The following is an 11,671-nucleotide window of genomic DNA, read 5'->3' as shown; positions in this document are numbered from 1 at the left end:
GGTAGCACACATCGGAATAACACCTCTGCCACCGTGCAGTAATAGAGCTTCCCCATAATGATCTCGAAATTCCTACTTCTAATAGCCATACGTTTCCTCTGATGGCTGGTCATGAAGTAAGGCATGTCGCCGCTATCGAGAAAATGAAACATCTCCTCATACCATGTCCATGGAATGCTCGGAATGACCTTTACCTGACTCGGGACGGTAATATCTTCTGCAGCGACTCCTGTTAGAAATAGAGATGCATCCAAAAATTCATCAGCAACCCCCGTCGGCGGCTCTCCAGAGTCTAGTCGGGATAGGTAGCTAGCCATCGCATGCTGAGCCCCTGGCCTGTGTATGACCTCAAAGTCAAATTCCTGCAACAGAAGCACCTATCGGGCCAATCTTCCTGTCAAATTTTGTTGCCTTGCCAAGTATATCAGAGCCGAATGGTCCACATGGAAGAAAAACCGTCGGCCCAACAGATAGTGCCGAAATTTCTTCACTGAGTAAATCATCCATAAACATTCCCTTTCCGTTACTGAATAATTTCTTTCTGTAGATGATAATCGTCTACTGGCATAATAGACCGGTGGGAACCATCCTTGACTTTGTTCCTGCATCAACACACTGCCAATAGCGCGATCCGAAGCATCCACGAACACATGATAATCCTGCCCCCAATTTGGTGCCAGCATAATTGGAGCTTTGGAGAGCTGCAGTTTTAATCTTCGAAAATCCAAATCACATTCTTGTGCCCATTCGAAATCTACAGCATGAGCTGCCTGAGTAATCGGGATTGCCAAATGTGCGACAAACCGCAAATTCCTCCCATGCCATCGGGCTTGACCAAGGAAAATCTGGCACTGTTTCTAATTCCTCGGTGCAGGCGCTTCCATAATTGCGGCAATTTTATCCGGATCCACAGAAATGCCGTCTTCAGAGATGATATGCCCCAGGAGCCTGCCACTGCGAACAGCAAATGCACACTTTAAAGGATTTAAACTGAATTTTACCTCTCTGCATTTCGTAAAGCATAACCGCAATTGTTGCAAATGCTCCAATTGTGCTCCAAAAACACTGAGATCATCCAAAAAATTCCGCATAAAACCCGTCAAGTAAGGCCCAAAGATTTGAAACATATCCCGTTGAAAAGTGGAAGGTGCATTCCGCAATCCAAACCACATTACTGTGCAGCCAAATACTCCCCATGCGATAATAAAAGCTGTTTTTGGTTGATCCCGAAATGCCATTCTGATTTGATTATATCCACTAAATCCATCCTGAAAAGTATACATCTCATGTCCTACTACATCATCCAAAATGGAATCCAAAAACGGGAGAGGAAAAGGATCTGGAACAGTAGCGGCATTCAATTTCCGGTAATCCACACAAATTCGGATTTGCTTATTTTTCTTTGGTACTACCACAATTGGAGAAATCCATTCCGGATTATCAATAGGGGTAATAAAACCCACTTCCAACAAGCGATTAATTTCCAATTTAACTTGCTTTGCCACATTCAGATTCATCCTGTACGAATGCTGCTTCACAGGCACCGCATCCGGTTTCAAATTGATCGTATGCTAATAAAACTTAGGATCCAATCCCTGCATGTCCGCATATTCCCATGCGAAAACATCCTTAAACTCTGTCAGTAATTTGATCAAATCATCTCTAAAACTTGCTTCCAACTGATTATTAATGTATATGGGCTGCGACTCCGCTTGCTCCCCAAGAAAAACCTTCTCTAATTCATCTTCTTTAACCCTTGTAATTTCTTCCATTTGCGCCTCAAACGCTCGTTCTTGCTGAATCACGTCCTCCAGTGACTCAGGACTTGGAAGCACCTGTTGTTGGGACTCCCCTATTCCTCCTGGAGTTCCTGAAACCCCCATCGAATGCCCTTTCGGAATCAGAAATATATCCGCAAGGTATAGAGAAACCAAATCCGGATTCGGTTTGAGAAATTGTTCCTCTTCATCCTCTTCTAATCCTTCCACCATATTAACTGTTTCTGCTATCACCGACCATGCTGCTTGAACTGGTTGTTGGCATGTTCCCAACATCACACACACTTTTCTATTACCCTTCTTTACTGTAAGCATATTTGCTTCCAAAGTATGTTTTACCCTCGCTTGTCGTAACCAGGGTCTCCCCAAGATAATGTGATAATCCATGATCGTCTCGATCATTTCATCAATCTCGGGCTCAAACATTGCCTCGTTGGGAATGTGCTCTGCATGATCATCCCCCGAGCTGTCAGAGGCTACATCTTGTGGCCTCACATATGCTGCTTGACCAAAGCGCCTGCGAATACGTCTATTGGGTTGCAAGATTGCTGCTTGTTGGCCAGCGTCAGAGTCCGACGAGTTATAATTGGCAACAACTCGATCTATAATAGATGGATCGAACTCGCCAAATTCGCGAACGTGCTGCAAAGAAACACGTCTTGTCCGTCGCACAGCATGCTTGCATTGATTACAAGGACATAAGACCCTCGTTGAGAGATAGGTGTTTCGGTTGGACGGTCCCACATCCTCGTCGCTACTCATAATGAGGATAAAAAACTTATAACCTAGACAACAAATTTAATATTCTATTGGCATTCTTCGTCTTATCTCTCTCTCTCTCTCTCTCTCTCTCTCTCTCTCTCTCTCTCTCTCTCTCTCTCTCTCTCTCTCTCTCTCTCTCTCTCTCTCTCTTTACCTCACATTCTCTAGTCATGTCCAATCCCCGCACACCTCGGTCTAGAGGTGCATGGAGATCAGAACCACCGGGTTATAATCTCGTCTTTATTGGTCAATACATATATTTGTGGGTACAAGAAATCTAGACACCCACGTCTACATGATACTGCATGTAGTGGACAAAATCCCTTTGCCTCTTCTCTAGCTGTAGCACTTCACTTCATCTTAACATCTTTTCACAGTAGATCTTTTCACTGTTCGTCTAACTCTAAACCCTAAACCGTAAGTAATTCTTGCGTGGACTCGATCTAACGTAAATAAGCGTAAATCTAAATAAACGTAAATCTAACTAAAAATAAAGCTAAATCTAATTTAACGTAAGTCTAATGACTAGAGGTTGTCTAGATGGTCATTGTGTCGGGGATGTAGTGACTCTTGCCGCCCTGAAGATCCACCTTCTTCCCTATCTTCTGAAGACATTTCACCAGTACTTTTGGATCGACGGAGCCCACCATGAGTGAAGGCAGCAATACCCTATATTCCATTGAGGGCTTTCTTCACCCGCTTCATGCAGGCATCGCAGTCTATGGAGACCCGCATCTAATCTAATATAACGTAAATCTAAATCTAGCTTAAATAAACGTAAATCTAGTTAAAAATAAACCTAAATCTAATTTAATGTAAGTCTACATATAACCTAATCTTTAACGTCTTTTAAGATAGTTTCCTACGACGTTATAACTCTCTTCTTCCTGTGTGTGTGCGCGTGTGTGGATGTGTGTGCCAATAAAAAGAGATAAATGGTATAACCTTTCTATCACCCATGCCAAGTATGATAGATTGATTATGCCATTTCTCTCTTGAATAATAGGTCTTCAGTTCAACTCCTCGTCGGCTAGATCTTTAGGTCTTTTAATTTTAATTAGTTTCCTACGACGCTCCCTTAGTTTCTCTTTCTTTCTCTCTCAATGTGTGTGCGTTTTTTTGGATCGTATGCATGTTTTCTTTCTCTTTTCCTCTCTCAATGTGTGCGTTTTTTGTTTATGCATGTTCTCTCTCTCTTTTCCTCTCTCAATGCGTGCGTTTTTTGTTTATGCATGCTCTCTCTCTCTTTTTCTCTCTCAATGTGTGTGTGCATTCTTTGTTTATGTATGTGTGTGCGTTTTTGCACTCTCTCTCGCTCTCTCTCTCTCTCTCTCTCTCTCTCTCTCTCTCTCTCTCTCTCAAAAACACTATGTGTGTGTGTGTATGTGTGTGTGTGAGAGAGAGAGCGAGGGAGAGAGAAAGAGGGGAAGGGAACATGAGAATGAGGAGAGGGAAGGAGCATACCTGGCTCTCCTTCCTCTCCTCGTGTGTGTGTGTGTGTGTGTGTGTGTGTGTGTGTGTGTGTGTGTGTGTAAAAGAAAAAGAGAGAGAGAGAGAGAGAGAGAGAGAGAGAGTGAGGGAGAGCGTTACCTGCTCTTTGCTTGAGGGCACCGAAAAACTCAGATCTGAGATCTGAGTTTTTGGGCGCGCTCGGTTATTTTTTTTACCCCAGCTGGCGTCGCTATGAGCGTCGCTATAAGCGTCGCTATGAGCGTCGCAAATTTCTTTGTAAATTTGCGACGCTCATAGCGACGCTTATAGCGACGCCGGGATTTATTTTTTTTGAGCGTCGCTGTGTGAGCGTCGCTAATGTGAAGAGCCTCTTGTAGTGTAAGGCTACCTTGTCCCCCTACTTTTTTGAGGGTATAGAGTGTGTCCACCACCCTCTTCCTATTGGCTGACCTCTAATTAACCTTAATCCCAAAGGGCCCCTAGTGGGTTCATATTTTTCCTAATGATGGGCTGATGATCAAAACATATGATTTCTTCTCACTCACTATTTTTTGTTTTGCCAAAAGAAATAGGTACAAAAAAGTTGAATTTTTACCATTCTGCAACCCTATCATCAAAGTTTCTATAGCCACGCTCAATACAAATAATATATGCATGTTTTCTTAGTTTCTTATTGTCCTTTAGGTTCATAAGGAGCCATGGAGCATGTTAAAAGAATAATACATCTCTTACCAAGGGGAATCTTGGGGACAAAGATGAAGTGCTAAATACAACAAACATGAAAAAACTGGGTTCAACATTATGAGTTGTAGAATCCCATAGAATCTATTTAATATTTAGCCAAATTTGATCCTTATGACTAGATATGGTTACTACCTACAAAATGCATGTAGTTGTCACAAGAAACTAACAATATTGAAAAAGCTATACTTGATATACTAGAATGTTTTGTTTTCTTCTATAATTGAAAAAATCAACCTTCGTTGTCTACTATGCAAAATAGGGTATTAGGTGTCCCAAAACTCAAGGAATATTATCTTTATGTTACAATATGCGACATAGAAAATCAAAACTGCATTTGGATATCATGAAAGCCACCAAAAAAATCATAGAAGAGCTAAAATTGGCTAAAAAATAGGATTTGACAATTTTTGTAATTTGGTCATAACTTACAACTTTAACATTTCTTTCTCCCTAGAAGCATCAGGACATGTTGAGGACTACTAAAGATAGTTCTCTAGCATTATAGACCTCACAAACATGAATTCTAGAGTGGTATAGTTGCAAAAAGTTAAAAAAAAGCCAAAAACAGGACCCGTTTTTTCACACAGTTTAGGTTGTGAAATGTTGTGCAAGGACAAGGTTAAAGATGGAATTGATATTCCAAAAAAATGTCAAGTTTTTTTTCAGCTCATGAGACAACTTTCTAGATAGATAGCACCTTAAAATCCAATTTGAAACTCTTGACATAATTCAAGGAAAATGGTCACTTAACAGGACATAAAAGTGTCCCATTACCAACCTAGTGTTAAAGACTAGAAGGTGGCAGGTGACCAAGGTAGCTTAGTGTCCACCGAAGAGAGTGTAACTCAGGCAAGGCTAGATCCGTTAGCACCAATTATTGAGGAAGGTAGTGATACTGACACTTCGTCAGACAAATCTTTCTTCATGATGGGTAGTCAACAGCCAGGAGGTTTCACATACGACGCAAGAGGAAGCACCTCCCAAAATCCTTTGAATGATTCCAAGCTCACTGTGATCTTCTTAGAGGGAACAAACTCAAGGGGAGCCCTAGTCTATTCTGACTATCGAGGACGCAAGTGCATTTGTATCGAAGAGAGGCCGCCTCAGAGATTGGAGATAATCCGAGTCCATGATGATGGGGATAGATTTCGAGACGAAAAGGGGAACCACTATCTGATAGTTAGTAACCCTGAAGATTACAACAAATATGGAGATAATGTGGCAAAAGGGAAAATGGTTTCAAAGGCTCAAGAACCGCCACCAAACATTGATCGACCCAGAGCTATTTTTATGTATGACAAGAAAACAACCAGGGTTCAAACTTATAATGAGAACGTGGGAATCTACAAGCATGAGAGTGAGGGTATAGTCGCTTACTTTCGTATCAAAGAACCATATGTAAAAGAATTAAGCAAAGACAAGGTTCTTTACTTATTCTCTTATGAAACTGCCATGGGGAAGGGTATAGTTTTTGTTGAGAGATACGGGCGAGAATACCAACGTATTCTCCTAGAGGAGGTAGAAAGGGCAACAGGTCCAGGAGCATCAGCATATGCCCCTGAAGAAGTGCCAAGAGCCACCTACACCCCAAGTAAGTCGACAAATCCCTTTTTTGGTGAGTATGACGCTACCTCACATTCCACCCGACCGCAATCATTCAACAACCAAAACCAACCAGCAAACCAGCCATCATTGCAGGCATGGCTCAGATAGAGTGCAGCAATGGAGCAAGACCGAAACCGAGAGGGTTATCAAGCCTCACAAGGGCTAAGGGATTTGCAAGAACCACCACTCTATTCAAGGTATCAAGGAGCGAGTAAGCCAAATACTCAAGGGTCAATAGAGCCTGGAGGGCCACCCATAGAACGAGTTCGAAGAGATGAACCATCTCTGGTGAAGACTGTTAGAAATTATGGCTTAGGAGCACCACTGGGAGAGAAACCAGCCTATTACAGAAGACCTGAGGAGGTATATCGATTAGGACGTGGAGATCCAATGATGAGGTTTATAGAACATTGGAGAATTAGACATTCTCAAGTGCAAAAATGGGTAAATAAGAAATACACAGGAAGCAGAGACCCAAGAGATCATGTAGCAGCCTTTGTGCGTGTAATTAGAGCTGAAGATGTGTTAGACTTCCCTACCCAATTTGCAGGGTTTGGACTAACCCTAGAGGATGATGCTGCCACTTGGTTTGACTCTGTAGAGCGTAGAGACTTTGAGTCTATGGAAGAAGTGTTTGACGAGTTTATCGAGGAATTCTCACAAAGGGAGATAGCTCATAATACCATCTCACAAATCCATAAATTCAAACAGAAAGATGGGGAATCTGTACGAAAGACAGCCCTAAGACTAAAAAGATATGTTAAGTTATGTCCTGTGGAAGAACTGCCAACTCAGTCCAGACTCATGCTGATATTCATCCAAGGACTAAGGAATGCAGATCTCCAGAAAGACTTACATATAAAAAGGAGCACGACGTTGAATGAGTTAACCAACGAGGCTCTTTACCTTATGCACAATTGTGCGGTCTACAAAGAGGGAGAGTTCAAGGATCTTGACGATGATTCATCTTCACAATAAAGTGAAAGCAAGTCTTCTAAGACGTCACCGAAAGGAGAAGTAGTTGTAAACCAATAGCTGCTTGTAGATGAAGTGCTAAAAAAATTAACTTGTACGTGAAACCCCAGGCTAAACAACCCAAGTGGTGTGCTATTGAACAAAAATGGACAAACCATGGGACATAGGAATGTTATTATAACAAGGGGTATGTGAGAGAGAGATATTACGCTCCCCAAGATCAAGTAGCGTCTCCTCAAGTTCCACCGATGCCTAGATATCAAGCAGGAAACCTAACAGGACCTGTAGGTGTAGAAAGACCACAACCGGTGTTGGGGCAACAACCACCCCTACCAGGATTATGACCAGTCGGTATAAGATACACACCAACCGTAACCGAATCAGAAGATAAGACTTTGGTGCCTATGCATGCATATTATAAAGATCCCAATGGATATGCGACAAAATCTGTCTATTATCCACCGGAAGAACCCTTGACACCGGAACCATGGAGCATGATAGGAAGTACAGGACCACCAACAACTGCACAAGCCACAGGAGAAGGGAGATATAGCTTAGATGAACGAACATTGTTGTTCATAGCCAATGGAGGCATGGACGGACAGAGACATGCTTACCAACAAAGGGGAGCTCAAGGAGCACCTCAACAACCCAAAGGACCCTGCTACAAGTGTGGTGGAGACCATTGGCTAAGAGACTGTCCTCATGATGAAATCATTAGAGTCAACGCGTATTGCACTGAGTGTGGAGTTACTCATTTGATTCCCGATTGCCTAAAAAACCCGAGCAAAGGAGCAAAAACCACCTTGAATATGCTAGAAACAGTACCTTCCAGTGGAGGGTCGGAAAATGAAACAATCATACCTATTCAGGCAGTAACACGAGCCCAAACTCAAAGAATGACGAATGAACCCATAGTTGAAGAGCCAAAAACCAATGCCCAAAGTTCAGAAAAGAAAAATCAGAGAAGCACTTGGAAAGCTAGAAAGGCGCGTATGAAAGCCAGGAAGGAACGAGAGCAAACAGCTCTATCCGAGGAGTTGAAACATACAAAGGATAGATTAGAGAGGTTAGAGGATCTGGCTAGCTTAAGCTCACACACCACAGCAACCATAGCACCCAAGGAAATGGCAGAGCCCAAAAGTGCAGGATCAGGAGGATCTGTACTGGCAGACAAGGTAAATGAGTAGTTGGATGCGCTTCTAAAGGCTTATGAAGCCAGACTAAAAAAGAACCAAACCCAGGAGCAAAGGTGGATGACTTATCCATATGCGGAATTAATAGAAAAAGAGAGGTTGGAAATGTGTAAAAAGATGATCAAAACAGCTCAATCATTGATGGAAGACCCGCAGGGTAAACCTGCAAATTGGCATGAGGCACCGGCTCCAACCCCTGTCCAACCAACTTTAGAGAAACGTGTAGAAACAAAGGAAAGACTCACTAATGCCTATGAGTCCAGAGGAGAGCCTATCAAAGTGCCAAATACCACAGATGAGGCAAGTGACGGGTTCCAACCTAAAATATTGACAGAAATGGGTAAGGACTTTCACGGTCTAGACGATTTGTGGACGCAAATCCGTGAGGCCAACGAGGCTAATAGGATGAGTAACCATATGAATATCACAAGAAAAGAAAAGAATGTAACCTTACCTCCTATTGAAGAATTTGAGGCAAGGTCACAAATGAACTTTGAAATACATTCACAAGGGGGAGACCAAGGATCAATTAGTTCGGGGCACAGCCAACCAGACTCGCTGAGAACTTTATCCTCTTACCTAGGAGAGTATGAATCCAAGTTGGAAGTAAGAGCAATCCCATCTCAAAGACTTTCTTCTAACAAAGTGATGGATTCATAAGGATTGATTGAGTTATTGTCCACCCCGGTGGCATGCACAATCACATCAGCAGAACTCCTAAGGTTACGGCCACACATGTGGACCAAAATAGGTAAATTCATAGAAAATTTTGGATTGAAAGACCCCACCTTGAGGCTACAGGAAGGGATCAGAGAGTTGGACAGACCTCAACTAAACACTAGGCCAGTACCATTAAACAAGGTTGGAGAGTATTGTGAGGGAGAAGATGGAAACACCACGCTGCCAGTAGACTTCCAAGGAGTAGTTTCCAAAGCTATTCTTGATAGTGGAGTGGGAGTTGCTATCGCCACTAAGGAAATCTGGAAAAAATGTGGAAAACCAGCTTTGAGAGCTACCATAATGAAATTGCAATTGGCAGATGGGTTCATGGAAAAGCCTCTAGGACTCTTAGAAAAAGTGATTGTCACTTCGTGCGGGATCGAGTATGAGCATACATTTGCAATAGTTGATTTCGATAAAAAGAACAATTATGAGATCATCTTGGGACGACCATTCATGCGACAATTGAAGATGGTCCAAGATTGGGGTTATGACCACGTATACCTCAGACATGGAGAGACAACAACTAAAATACACCTGAAAGAACATAGTTACAAAGATGTGAACCAAACACCTGTGGAAGAGTTTGATTCAGCTACAGTAGCAGGATCGGAACTCCCAGCGTGGTTAGGGAAACAAAAAGATCTATGGATGTGCGGAGCTTCACATTGTGGAAGCTTAAGAAGAGAGGAATGCGTCTTAGAAAGAGCGATAGAAGACAAGGAGTATATTCCGGAACCTTTCCCTGAAGATGCCTTGGAACCTCTAGAATGGGAACACATACTAGCAACATTGGATGTCTGTACCATTACAGATAGTCCAACAATAAAATTTTGCAATAAGGATGGCTATGATGTGCTACCCTATGACATGGTAAGCATTATACGGTAGAAGATGAGACAGTAGAACCACCAGAACAAGAAGAGTTTTATAACTCCTCTGAACATCTGGAAGTAAATGATGATGCAGATAATGATTGTTCAGACACCTCAAGTGAGCGTGGAAGGGAAACCGAGAATATCAAGTTTTATGATTTTGCTAATCAACACCCTAGACGCCAGGAACTCTATATGAGGAAACGAGCAGGAAACAAAGCAAGAGAGAACCTGATGCCTAGGATAAAAGGTAAAACTCACTATTTGATGCTTGTAAAAGCAGAGGATTGTGTAAAAGATCACATATCAGGAAGATTCTCAAAAGATCAAAGGGAAAGAACGCAAGAGGAAATAAAACAAGAACGAAAAGCTAAAACAGAAACAAAATCACAAAATCCTCAAAAAAAAAAAAGAAGACCAACAGTGGACCAAATTGGAGCGTAAACAGAAATACCAAGAACTAAAATGGTCTTTACGTGAGATATGGACTACTGAAGAAGATAGTGATGGTAAAGGGGAGTCAAAAAAGGGAAACATGAATGTACTATCACACTATCGGAAATTTACCATCCAGGACAGAAAAATTGTCATGACACCACCAGTCAGGGAAAGAACCAACCAAGAATCTTACGATGGGCCAGAAAATGCAAAAAGGATAGACCTTGCAGAACCAGGTGAAAAGCCTAAGCCGGTCTATATAGCAAACGATTTAGAACCTGAAGAAGAAGAACGGCTAACACAACTTCTCAAGAAGTATAAAGATGTAATTTGCATGGTCCTATAAAGACCTCAAAGGAGTTGATCCATCGATATGCCAACATACAATTCCTTTGAAATCAAATGCAAAACCTAGCAAACAACGTCCTTATACATATAATGACACATTTGCTAAACGAATCAAAGAAGAGATTGATAAACTGATGGAAGCTGAATTCATCTATGAAATCGAACATACAGATTGGGTGTCACCCATTGTGGTAGTTCCCAAAAAGAATGGAAAACTGCGAGTGTGTGTAAACCTCAAAAAGGTAAATGCATCCACCATAAGGGATAATTATCCCTTGCCAATCACAGAACATGTACTTGAGCGGGTGGCCAGGAAACGGGCTTATTCCTTTCTGGATGGGTTTTCAGGATACAACCAACTGGAAATAGAAACGGAGGATCAACACAAAACAGCGTTTGCCATAGAATGGGGGATTTATGCATATCGAGTTATGCCATTTGGCTTAAGTAATGCCCCAGCCACTTTCCAAAGGTTAATGACGCACGCATTCAAGGAATACCTAAGAATATTCTTAGAAATTTACATGGATGATCTTTGTGTACATTCTCTTCTACGAGAGGAACATATTGATCATTTGCAAAAGTTTTTTGAAAAATGCAGGACATATTGAATCTATCTTAACCCGGAAAAGTGTATATTCATGGTTAAACAAGGCCGCATCTTAGGACACATTGTCTCAAGAAATGGCATAACCACTGACCTAGACAAAGTCAAAGTCATTGTAGACCTACCCAAGCCTGCTAATGCGAAACAAGTGCAATCCTTCATGGGACACTG

Source organism: Adiantum capillus-veneris, chromosome 28, assembly GCF_014529385.1.
Source record: "Adiantum capillus-veneris isolate H3 chromosome 28, ASM1452938v2, whole genome shotgun sequence".
In the NCBI taxonomy this organism is placed as follows: domain Eukaryota; kingdom Viridiplantae; phylum Streptophyta; class Polypodiopsida; order Polypodiales; family Pteridaceae; genus Adiantum; species Adiantum capillus-veneris.
The sequence above is the reverse complement of the archived record's forward strand: the minus strand, read 5'-3'. Positions refer to the sequence as shown.